The sequence below is a fragment of the Chelonia mydas genome, chromosome 3, assembly GCF_015237465.2.
Source record: "Chelonia mydas isolate rCheMyd1 chromosome 3, rCheMyd1.pri.v2, whole genome shotgun sequence".
Lineage (NCBI taxonomy): Eukaryota > Metazoa > Chordata > Testudines > Cheloniidae > Chelonia > Chelonia mydas.
The window spans coordinates 82,978,050-82,991,399 of record NC_057851.1 but is presented as its reverse complement, the minus strand read 5'-3'; the positions used below and the strand labels follow the sequence as shown (position 1 = coordinate 82,991,399).

The window sequence follows — 13,350 nt, the reverse complement described above, 5'->3', positions numbered from 1 at the left end:
TTCCATAGCTAATCTCCAGTGAGGATACTTTACAGCCATTCTGATAAAAAGCCAAGCCAATAAGGTCTCATATGAAAAAATATTTGAAAATTCTCGTTGATGTACCTTCCCATAACTGCCAGTTTCCCCCCATAGGTTCTTTAACTTTCCAGTTTCTTTTGTACCATTTAACAAAACAAAGAAGCAAAGATCCTGTAACCTGTCTGGACAGACAGCAAGATAAACTACCAAGCCTGCTCATTAGAGCAGCTCGCCTGAAAAGCACCATTGTTAGCAGCCTGCCCTTCCTTATCTCTGTCTGGCAACTAAGTGAAGGCAAAGAAGAACCAGGAATGTTAATAAGGATGACTACTATAGGCAGCAGCAAACTTCAAAAAGGAGTTCAAAGGAAAAACAGTCCATACGTCAGTGCTACACAACTGAGACATATTGATGGAGGGAGAAGAGCAATTACTATTATCACACTTCCATGTTATTGGGTTAAAGCTACTGGAAAAGCTAGGGCAAGTACCTCATCTTGAAAGGAAACAAAGCTGTAAGGCCTTGAAGTGCAAAGAGTTTACCATGGTAACAGATGAAAATGAGCCTCCAATAGTTACCTAGTATTCAGCAGACAGAACAGGTGTATGTTATCTTTCAAAATAAACATCCATGTTTCATCCCCTGGCTTTATTACAAAAAGTATAGACTTTTTTCTCCCTTCACTTAGAGGAGTCTGGTTACCTGGAGGAGTCTGCCATTGTTTAAAAAACCAAAGGCTGTTGTTTGGGAAATGTAACCAACTTTCTAAGGACAGCTGCTTTTGAAGTTTCCAGACTAAATTGACATTGTAACTATTGTAGGATAATGCTTTCATAATACAGTAGCAGTGACACAAACTGGATTTGCAGCATAGATGGAACCCTAACAGCTTCCTAAATCATGCACCAGGTCTTCATAAATTCAAGTCAGTTGTATAAGTCAGGAATGTGGTTAAAATATGGTTCAGTTCCACCTCCACTGCAAGACAGTCCTTTATTTAAACCATGCCAGCAGCCTACTGTGTTGTAACAGGTCCCTTCTGGACAGCCATTGTTACAGTGATAAATGGGAACTTCACAAATACTTATGCTAAACTTTCTAAGATCTCTCCGAAATCATATGCAATGGAACGTGCGCCTCTTCTGAAGACACCTGTCTTGTCTAACTAAAGCCATGACCACAATGAGAACAGAACCAAGCACTACATTTGCATTGAAACTGTTATTGCCGGCAGGTTGTAGCACATTTTCTCTGCCCACTGGGAACAGAAGTATTTTTTGTTTGAGGACAATGTTGTTGTAGACTACCCACAACACGGCTAATTTATTGAATGAATATAGTTAAATATTTTTATTCTTTGGAGCTTTATTTTTTTCTTTTTTTTTAAAGTAGCTCATCCCCAAAACAGCAGCATTGAGGGAGTTTGTTAGAGCTAACTATTGCTTTTATTTGGACTGACACACAGTTATTGTGATGCATCCATTCTATTTTCATCATGTCAAAGTCTGCTAAATATAATGCTTTGTGACTGCCATATCTGGGTGAGAGGTATCACAGTGACGTAAAAATTTCCACCTTGGGAGTTTCAGCAAGAGACTGAGTGCTGAAGTGTGCTGTGAAAAAGCCTGCAATCTTCCAAGTGCTTTTGATAAGTTGAAGAGATTTAATAAGAAACACTTTAAAAGTCTGATATTGGGTGTGGGGGAGATGATACAGTAAAGAGCATTTCACTTTTAGGCCACCTCACTTAATCCAGCTCAGGCTGGTAGTAACCAAAAGTCATTACAGTCTGATGGCTGTATGGTGGCCGATGTGAAATGAGTTATTGATCAGTTAATTTCTCAGAGCACATATCACACACACAAAACTCATCACAACAACTTCCTGCTCTATAACTTTCCTGTGATGGAGTATACAACGCCCCATACCAGTAACGAAAGGGTTAAATGGTTACTCTGGGACCAGGAAGCCCCACCCACCACATCTCCAAAGTATGCACAGCTTGCAAGAGGAGCTCAAAAAGAAAACGGGCCAGTTCAGTAGGCTGCAGACAGTGGAGGTGAACTGATCCGCACCCTGAAAGCCTGGGAAGAAGACCACTGCAGGAACATACAGGGAAGAACCTGGTGATTCTCAGAAGAACTGAAACTTTATCTTTGATTCCAGGTATTTAATGACACTATACCCATTGGGAAAGAAGGGACTGGTGGGAAGTGATCCAGGAGACAGCATTATAGCACTTTGGTGCAAGACTTAGCTGCTTTACACTGAGTCCTGTATTGGAACCCAGTGGTGAGGGTAAGCCCAGACTCCCCTATAGAGAGTGCCAAAGGTCAATGCCTTCCCCTGATTTGGGGAGTCCAGAGGAGAGAAGGCCCAAAGGACATAAGAGTCAAGATCCTGAGGGGGAACTCAACCAGGGGGAAGCCCTCTCACCTAACTCAGAGGGCAACCCCATTGCTGGAGTCTATATAGCCCAAAAGGGGCAGACAAAAACATGTGACCTGGCTGAGGGCTGAATCACAGAAGGGATGGACCACGGCAGGCACAGGTGCTGGAACTAGAGGTCCTGGAGGTGGGGCAGCAACCCCTGGCTTGAAGTGGTTTCCATCATATACAGGGTTTACAATTTGGTTCAATGGCTCTCAGCACCCCCACTATAATTGTTCCAGCATGCCTGACCACAGGACCTGAGTGGCACCAGGAAAAAAGAGAACCTGCCACAGTATGCTTGGCCACTGGACGGTGCTTGCCGTGAGTGATCTCTTTAACACTTCCCCAAATAGGGATGTAGAGCAGAGTCTAAGCACTAATTTCAAGGTTGTTATTCACAAGTAACAGTTTCTTGACCAAGGACTCATCATGTTTAAGGGTCACTGGCAACTTGTCTTCTTTAAGGAAGCCACTGACTATCCCTATCACTAATAGGCATAGACACTTAATGCTGGCTTTCAACAAGCATGGCCCAAAATATAGAGCACTTCTTATCATGGAGTCAGGCAATACAGGTATATGGACAACGCCAAGGCTGGCTGCCTTTCCGAGGGGTGAGACAGTCTCTTCAAGCAGCCATAGTGGTAACTGAGAAGATGGCTATATGGCTCATGTTGAAGAGGCAAGAGAGAGTAAGGATATACAGGAATGGGGTATTGGCCACATGGGGCAAAGGGGAAGAGATGCCCAGGCTGTGTATATTAATCCTTACTACACAGTGGAAGGAGGAAAAAGAAGGAATTTAGTGTTCACCACTCATGAAAGGAATAGGAACGTGATGGAAAAGGGGTATTTTCTTAGAGCTTGCCTACACGGTTATTGTACTGCTATAATGGTTTAGGTAAAGCAGTGCAACGCCCTAGTGCAGATGCAGTTTTACTGGTATAAAGATGCTTATATTGGTATAGCAATAAGCTATAGACTTATAAAGTATAGACCTATGACAGTATGAGGATTAGTTGCCCTGGTATGACATGTTTTAATTAGAGATATTCACTATTTAAAACACATAACATTACTTCCGTACCTTCCAGTAACACTAATTAAAGATGCACATCTTAAACCCACGCATCAAGTTGAGAATGTTCCTATTCCTTTGCACATCTGGCTGGGAATAGGAAAAACTAAGATGTGAGACTGAAAACCCTGGCCAGTTTGGGAATTGGCATCAGAGACAGAGGTTTAACTCGATCACTCAAATAAACATCTGAGTCATAGAGTGAGTGTCAAGAACTGCAGCCTCATTCATCCAAGCTACAACAGAGAAAAAACAGGAGGCCCATCATATCTGCTTCCTTTTTGGTTCCATTTGCCTGTATTTCTCAACCACACACATTCCCCTTCTTTAATGTTTTATCTACTTTCCTCTTGAACTGACTGATGTCCCTTGTTGCAATGGCAATTTCCTGTACATAGAACTGTTAATCTGGAGACCCAGGTTTGAGTATCTAGCCTCTGATCCTACTCCCTATTTGCCTGCACCACAATAATCATAGTATAACCTGCTCAGAAAGTTTTAAGATAGGGAAAGCAGGAAGTGTTGCTTATCAGGCAGTGGTGGGGAATCCTGCATGGAGCATCACTGCATTATTGTTGAGCCAAGACACTGTTAGTCCCCTAACTTTCATGAGCACTATATTCACCCAAACTTTAAAAAAAGCCAGCATATAGAAAGGTAACTTAAAGAGGACACTGGCAGTGTGAAGAAGTTACAGTTATCTTTATCAGAAAGATACTGATTACATCAATGCGGACACAGAGGTAACATCAATTGGCGAGCTCAGCAAGTGTTCTGCACGTTACCTAAGATATTGCACACTGAGCTGAGTTCATCAAAGGAGGCACAACAGCAATTATCCTTCCTGATCTGAACGTGAACTGAGTAGTGTCTATGTACATCGAAAATAAAGAGAACCTATCTTACCAGATGCAGCTTGTACAAACACAAGTAGCGTGTGTGTGCATATTTAGCTTGTCACGCAGGAGTTTAAGTACCTCAAACCTTACCACATACCAGGATTCAGCAGGCTTTAAAAGGATTTCTTGGCAACCCAAAGTAAGTATCATTTAACAGCATACTTAACTGTAACTCCAGTTTTGACTCCTTTATTTTTTATAGGCTTGTATTAGTTAATTTCTGCTGATAAAAAAGCACCTAATTTTCTGCAGTATCACTAGTGCATTGCAGAAATTAGTTGCATAGCACCATTGTTATGCATAGCACTTTATAGAACAAAATAAAATGATAAGGTTATTCTCCTGAAGAGTTTTTAATCCAACTGTATATTGATTTGAGATTCCTTACTAAAAGCATTTGCAAATTATCTGTTGCTTCTTTGTAAGTGGCTCTTTTTTGTGTGTGGGCTTCCTTTCTCTGTGCCTAATTTGGATGGGGAATAATGAACTTCCTGTGTCGAATGCTGCAGTACAAGGAACCTCATTGTATCCTGACCACGGAAGACTATATCAGTAAATAGTTTATAAGGGAGCTCTGAAGAATCTTGTTAGAAAGACTTATTCTCCCAGTTCCATTTGTTTGATGAAGTGCATCATGTGATAAATACATATAATGAACTTCTTCAGATGCTGCCAGTGAGAAACCCAGCAGCTAAAATGCCAAGTCCCATGGCATACTGTGTGCATAACAAACTGATTACGTGAATGAAAAAATTATGCAATTCAAAGAATTCTTCTCCTTCCACACTGTACAGCATACCGGTGTTATAAGATTTTCTGTGCTGTCCCCAACTAAAATATTCTGACTACGAAATTCAGTTCCGTCCCGTGCAATTTTCCTCCCATGACTTAACACTTTATTATGACATCCAGATCTCATTTCTCAAAAAATATCAATTTGCAAAAAGATTTCCTAGTAAAACATTTATTCACATTTCTAAATGCTTCATTTCTGTTGAAAAAAACTGAGCACAAATTCAGTGTAATAAGGTCAGTTTTTGTTTTTTAAACAAAAAATAATTTAAAAGCCTTCTGGTATAAAATGCCAGCCACAACATAAGCATTACATTTATGAGATCAAAGGTCAACTCATTAATAAGAAGCCCTTCCCAACTCATGGCTGTAGAACCCATGGTCACTTTAACACAGCAATATCTTATATGCTCTGTCCTGCCCATGCCCCTCAATATTCATGATGCTTGTAATGCTCGGTCTGAGAACCTTTATCTACTCTAGAGAACTGCACTATTGCAATTTTCACTAGTGTGACTGAACTAGTACAAGCTACAATGGTGCAATGTAGCGGTTCTCAAACATCGTTGCACCGTGACCCCCTTCTGACAATAAAAATTACTACACGACCCCGGGGGAGCGGGGCCCGAAGACCAACCCCGACTGAGCCCTGCTGCCCGAGCTCTGGTGTCCTGGGCGGGGGGCATGTAACCTTAGCCCTGAGTGGTGGGACTCGGGGTTCAGCTTCAGCCCCAGGCAGTGGGGTTTGGGCTTGGGCCCTGGGCCCCAGCAAATCTAACACCAGCCTTGGCGACCCCATTAAAATGGGATTGTGACCCACTTGGGGGTCCCGACCCACAGTTTGAGAACCCCTGGTGCAATGCATTCACAGCTGCCATCCTGTTTTAAAGGGTAACACAGTGCACTGCATCCACACCCAGCACTGCACCCCTCTCACAATTCCCAGCATGGCTCCCAGAAACACACGTATAATGTATGTGACATAAAATAAATGTGTGATGCAAAGGAGTGTTGGCAAGAGACTCGTCATTATTTCCTGACCCCAGTACTCTGACATAAGTCAGGGTTACATAAGCCTAGGAGCTTTGCGACCAGACAAGGCACAGTGTCCACTCACTCCTTTTACAATGGACAATATATATTTGCAGCTTTTCACATTTTTGATTGATTCCAATAACTGGTTGATGCTGTATATAAGAAAGAAAAGGAGGACTTGTGGCACCTCAGAGACTAACAAATTTATTTGAGCATAAGCTTTCGTGAGCTACAGCTCATGAAAACTTATGCTCAAATAAATTTGTTAGTCTCTAAGGTGCCACAAGTCCTCCTTTTCTTTTTGCGAATACAGACTAATAGGGCTGCGACTCTGAAACCTGTATATAAGAAAGGTGACCATTTATATCATGGGTTCTCAACCTTTTTCTTTCTGAGGCCTCACCCCAACATGCTTTAAAGGCTCCACGGCCCACCTCTACCACAACTGTTTTTCTGCATATCTAGTAGATTAAAAGCCAGTGTTAGGGAGTAGCAAGAGAGCAATTGCCCGGGGTCCCACACCACAAGGGCCCCTGTGAAGTTATGTTGCTTGGGCTGTGGCTTCAGCATCAAGGCTCAGGCTCCAGCTTTCTGCCCTGGGCCCCAGCAAGTCTAATGCCAGCCCTGCTCTCTGGTTTATTTTGACAGACCCTCCCTGAAACCTCCTTGCAGCCCTCTCATAGGCTGGTTGAGAACCACTGATTTATATCACTGGTGTTACCACTATTACATAATTTCCATATATATTATACAAAGAATGTCATGTAAGGCAAAGGTTCTCAACCTTTCCAAACTACTGTACCCGTCAGGAGTCTGATTTGTCTTGCGTACCCCACGTTTCACCTCACTTAAAATCTACTTTTGCTTACAAAATCAGACATAAAAATACAAAAGTGTTGCAGCACACTATTACTGAAAAATTGCTAACTTTCTCATTTTTACCATATAGTTATAAAACAAATCAATTGGAATATAAATATTGTACTTACATTTCCAGTTTTTCACTTGTGAGCCTTGTCTGAAGCCTGAGCCCCACTGCCAGGGGAGGAAGCATGTAACTTAGCTTTGTGGTGCCCTCCGTGGTGTAGGGCCGCAGGCAATTGCCCTGCTTGCCACCCCTAATATCAGCCCTGCACTTGTAATCTCCCTAAAGTTGTCCCCCAAGCTCCTTGGGAATCACAACCCCCAGGTTGAGAAACACCAATATAGATGAGTTCAGTACCCCCTGGAAGACCTCTGTGTACCCCCAGGGGTATGTGTACCCCTGGTTGAGAGCCACTGATGTGAGGTATCAATGGAAAAGTTATGATTTGCTAGGCATGATTATTCTGTTTATATGCATGTATCATCTTCGTATCTAAGATTCTGAATACTGGCTATGTATATGTATCTTAAACTCGTGTTGTATTCCTGGGTGACACCCCCAATATAGATTTACACCAGGGCTAGACAGCCATGTATTGATGGCCCATTAAGAACACTCAGCTCTCACAGTGGGCCACTGACAAAATTCTTCCTGCCTAGTAGGTCTTCCTGCGGATGCCCCAGACAGCAAGGAGCCAATGGCCACCCCCTGTGATTCCGCAAAACATAAAAGGGCATCGATATGCTCATGTGACCCTGGACTACTCCATCTTGTGCCAGTAAATGTCCATACACGGGGCTGTGGGCTTTGTTTGGGAGAGTACATTTCCATCCACACGGCAAAGAATATAAAAAGACACCCAAGACACCTCCATTTTGTCTTTCTCCTGCTCTAATTCTCTGGACTGTGGATATACAACTAAAAGGAGTATCTTGAATTACGGACAGTGGACCTTCCAATCTTTTGGAAGTTACCAGCGAGACATTTGCAAGCCAGCAGTCTATTCCATCCCTGCTACAGACCTGATATAAGGACTTCGCAATCATTTGTATGTATATGATCTATTAACCATTTATAACTCTCTTCTTTTCTTTTATTAATAAATCTTTAGTTAGTTTACTAAGGATTGGCTGACAGCATGCTATTTGGAAAAGAGCTGAAATACTTCAGGTCAGTATGTAAGTGTCTGATCCTTTGGGATTAGTAAGAACCTCACATATGGTGAGTTAGGCTTTCAATAACCCCACACTATTTTAGACCTGGCAAAGAGTCCTGTGGCACCTTATAGACTAACAGACGTATTGGAGCATAAGTTTTTGTGGGTGAAAGCTTATGCTCCAATACGTCTGTTAGTCTATAAGGTGCCACAGGACTCTTTGCCGCTTTTACAGATCCAGACTAACACGGCTACCCCTCTGATATTTTAGACCTGTTTGTCTGGATAGGAGCCAACGGCTGGAAAGGGGGATTGTGTTTGGCTTCTGGTTAACCAGTGTGGTACTACAGAAGAATCTGTTTTGGTGAATCTAATTATAGAGTAAACAACCCATCTGGGGGGATTGTCTGCCTAATTCTTGCAGTCTGCCTTGAGTATGGCATTCTCAGTGTGATCCACCCCAGGCACCCAGTCACAAACTGCTTTAAATTGTTCTGTGTTGTACAATAATCTGTGCATGCATCAAAGGGAATAGGCTATGCCCTGACACTTGCAGGTGCCATGGTAGAAAATCAACAGCTTTAGCTGCACGTGCTGCGACATCTTTGGGTATGGTCCGCTGCAGGAGTTGTGAGATGTGTGGACTGGTGCACTAGTGAGGTATGTGGATTTGCTTTGGGGGCTGAAAGTAGGGTTTGCCTTCCTGTGTATGCATTAACTAATAAGATTTTTTTTTCCTTTTCCAGATCTCAGGATTTTGGGAAATGCTGCTGAGATGGCATTTGGACTGCCATGCCAACTCCCAAAAAAGGAGGTCCTTTGTATGTCCAGGTCTCTCAGTGTATATACTTACCGACTAACCAATCCTTTTTTGTTGTTGTTGTTCTTTATGATGTTTAGGTAAATATCCTAAAAATAATTGTTCAGATAACAAATGCATATTTTGAAAATATATGAAGTAGTTTATTTTGAATTGGTTTTTCATGTCTTTTGCTGCTTTGGGGGTTGGGGTACCAGAAGTGTAGGAACAAAGCAGAGCTGATAACGCAGAATACCATGTCATATGCTCTCAGGCCTGCATGCAGCCAATAGGTGAGTGGCTTGACAGGCAACAGAGTGAGTGCTCTTACCTGACAACTGTCACTGAAGAGAGAGCAGGAGCAATGTGGGATCACACTCGGTGAACTCATTGCACCATGCAGTTGCAACCCTTGCATTTCCTGCCTACTTTGGAACTACAGTGGTGCAGAGTGACTCAATAGCTGATGCAATAGTGCTTAGCCTTGCTCAGAGCCACTGCAATCGTAGCTGTGATGTGAACATCTGTGCCTCATTGCAGGTAGTCATGCATGGACACACGAGGTTTTATAAGCGTTCTGTGGGCATAATGGTGTTCACAATGCCCAAATGCTGTTGTATAGATAAGACGGGGTGAAGATGGGATACTCATCAGTTTTACATATGGAAGGAACGGCCAGCAACAGGTGGGTGATTCACAGAAGAAAACTTGATTTGTTAGGTGGATCAGAACGTTAGTATAATCCAAGTTTTCAATAAACTGACTTTCTGAACTACCCATAAGAATATTTTAAAGTACAGTTCCATTCTGAAAAGTGACTCTGTTGATACAGCTTTGCAGAGTTCCATGTTTGTGTCTCACTGAATTGTTAGAAAATGTGCTCCGCTTCCCAAAAACCAAACTTTTTTCTGACTCCCAGCCCTCCAAACTAAACCTGGGATTTGAGAATCAAGATGGATTTTAACTTTCCCAGGCACAAATAACCAGTCATAAAGTTCCTGCAGGTCGTGTTATTTCTTCAGTTCCACCGGAACATTGAAGATGAATGGGATTGCACAGGTGTAACTGAAGAAATAATATGAAGACAATCTGCTTGCACAAAATTAAATAAGGACATAATGTGGTCTCCAGTGATAATGATATATGAGAAAGAAGGGACCCAGCTTGATTCTTTTGCTGCCCAGGATGAGTTTGCAGGGCTAGCAGTTAGAAAAAACATCTTATTTGTCAACTAAGCAAATTTGATACAGTAACTCCTCACTTAACGTTGTAGATATGTTCCCCCAAAATGCGACTGTCAAGGTTCCTCCCCCACTCTGAACTCTAGGGTACAGATGTGGGGACCTGCATGAAAAACCTCCTAAGCTTATCTTTACCAGCTTAGGTCAAAACTTCCCCAAGGTACAAAATATTCCACCCTTTGTCCTTGGATTGGCCGCTACCACCACCAAACAAATACTGGTTACTGGGGAAGAGCTGTTTGGACACGTCTTTTCCCCCAAAATACTTCCCAAAACCTTGCACCCCACTTCCTGGACAAGGTTTGGTAAAAAGCCTCACCAATTTGCCTAGGTGACTACAGACCCAGACCCTTGGATCTTAAGAACAATGAACAATCCTCCCAACACTTGTACCCCCCCCTTTCCAGGGAAATGTTGGATAAAAAGCCTCACCAATTTGCCTAGGTGATTACAGACCCAGACCCTTGGATCTGAGAACAATGAAAAAGCATTCAGTTTCTTACAAAAAGACTTTTAATAGAAATAGAAGTAAATAGAAATAAAAAAAAATCCCCCCTGTAAAGTCAGGATGGTAGATACCTTACAGGGTAATTAGATTCAAAACATAGAGAACCCCTCTAGGCAAAAACCTTAAGTTACAAAAAAGATACACAGACAGAAATAGTTATTCTATTCAGCACAATTCTTTTCTCAGCCATTTAAAGAAATCATAATCTAACACATACCTAGCTAGATTATTTACTAAAAGTTCTAAGGCTTCATTCCTGGTCTATCCCCGGCAAAGACAAAATATAGACAGACCCACATACACTTTGTTTCTCTCACTCCTCCCAGCTTTTGAAAGTATCTTGTCTCCTCATTGGTCATTTTGGTCAGGTGCCAGCGAGGTTACCTTTAGCTTCTTAACCCTTTACAGGTGAGAGGAGATTTCCTCTGGCCAGGAGGGATTTTAAAGGGGTTTACCCTTCCCTTTATATTTATGACAGCGACTTTAAGCAAAATGATGTTAAGCGAATCCAATTTCCCCATAAGAATTAATGTAAATAAGGGGGTTAGGTTCCAGGGAAATTTTTTTCACCAGACAAAAGTATATATATATATAAACACAGTATAAGTTTTAAACAAATAATTTAATACTACACACAGCAATGATGATTGTGAAGCTTGGTTGAGGTGGTGAAGTCAGAGGGTAGAAGCGGGTGGGATATTTCCCAGGGAATGCCTTACTGCTAAATGATGAACTAGCACTCGGCTGAGCCCTCAAGGGTTAACACGTTGTTAATGTAGCCTCACACTCTACAAGGCAGCACAAATGGAGGGAGGGGAGACAGCATGGCAGACAGAGACAGAGACACACACCCTGTGCGAGAGAGAGAGAGAGAGAGAGAGAGATGCACATTGCCCCTTTAAGTACACTGACGCCACTCTAAGTACATTGCCTTTTTAAGTAGATCAGCAAGTTGAGACAGCAGCTGCTGCCAGCAAGCTCCCTCCGACCTGAGCCCTGTCGTGTGTCCCCCTGCTCTATAGAGATGGGGTAAGTGGGGGGCAGGAGCAGAGGGAAGGGGGGACACCCTGACATTAGCTCCCTTCTTCCCCCCCGCCACCCCTGCACAGCAAGCAGGAAGCTCCCGGGAGCAGCTTCAAGGCAAAGGGCAGGAGCAGCACATGGCAGTGGGGGGAGGGACAGCTGAACTGCCCAGCAATTGATAGCCTGCTGGGCGGCTGCCGCACAGGGAACTTAGGGGAGCGGAGAGCTCATAGGGGGGCTGCTGGTCCACTCTAGTTCCAACCCCCCACCAGCTAGCTGCAACGGGCTGCTCTTTCTGCAAGCAGTGGACAAAGCAGATGGCTGCCAAACGACGTTATAAGGGAGCATTGCGCAACTTTAAACGAGCATGTTTCCTAATTGATCAGCAACATAACAATGAAACAACATTAACCGGGACGACTTTAAATGAGGAGTTACTGTATGAAATCATAGGGACACAATAACTATGGAATTTCACAATGCTGTTGTTAGAATGACTCTTAAGAGAAGACATAAACTTTAATTCTATAATCTACAATGTAAACTTGGCCCCTTAATGTCACTGTTTCCACTTCAAAAGGACAATCTCATGGAAGATATTGTTTCATAGTTGTTATTAAATTATGAAGTTTTGAAACTGTATTTTATTCCTTTCCAAAATGTTACCCCTGCCCCTTGCAGAGACTCTTTAGTTTGGTGTCACAGGTTACTTAGAGATGTTGGGCCTGCTGTTACTGATTGGGTCGTAGGAGGGTTTTTTCTTTTTTAAAACAATCATGGAAGCATTTTTGGTAGCTACATCGTTGCAGCCCAACCTATTTCCAAAACAGCCATATAAAATTACTGTTCATGAGTTTAGCAAGACAAATATAAAGGTGAGGACCAGTGAGTCACATTTTGAGAGAAAGATGTGATCTGACCCAGGAATTACTGAGTTCTAATCCCAGCTCTGATGTTGATTCCAACTCTGTGGTCTTGGCCGAGTTATTTTTTCTGCACATTTTGGGTGCCTCAAGCTTTACATGCCCATCTTTAAACAGTTCTCTCAAATTGGTCTCTCACAATTAGTGGACCCTTTTGAAAATGTGGGCCTAAATCTTACTGAGTCTCAATTTCCCCAGTTGTAAAATGAGGATATTACTGAGGCTGCTCCCTATTACAACATAGCATAATCACAGAAATGTAGGACTGGAAGGTACCTCAAGAAGTCATCAAATCCAGCCGCTTGTGCTGAGGCAAGACCATCTAAACCTGGACCATCCCTAACAGGTGTTTGTTCAACCTTTTCTTAAAAACCTGCATGATAGGGATTCCAAAACCACCCTTGGAAGCCTATTCCAGAGGTTAACTATGCTTTATTGTGAGAAAGTTTTTCCTAATATCTCACCCAGATCTCCCTTGCTGCAGATTAAGCCCATTACTACTTGTTCCCCATGTCCACTGGAGGTAGGACCATCCTCTTTAGAACAGTTCTTAACTGTTATCAAGTCTCCCCTCAGC

At 42.6% G+C, this 13,350-nt stretch overlaps 1 long non-coding RNA gene across 1 annotated transcript; it reads left to right on the top strand.

Annotated features, from left to right (window-relative positions):
• The first annotated feature begins 323 nt into the window (after window positions 1-323).
• Window positions 324-10,477, top strand: LOC122465032. Its single transcript, XR_006289552.1, has 3 exons — window positions 324-2,187; window positions 7,786-8,171; window positions 9,026-10,477. It is a non-coding gene; the product is annotated as an uncharacterized LOC122465032 (long non-coding RNA).
• Window positions 10,478-13,350: the final 2,873 nt, after the last annotated feature.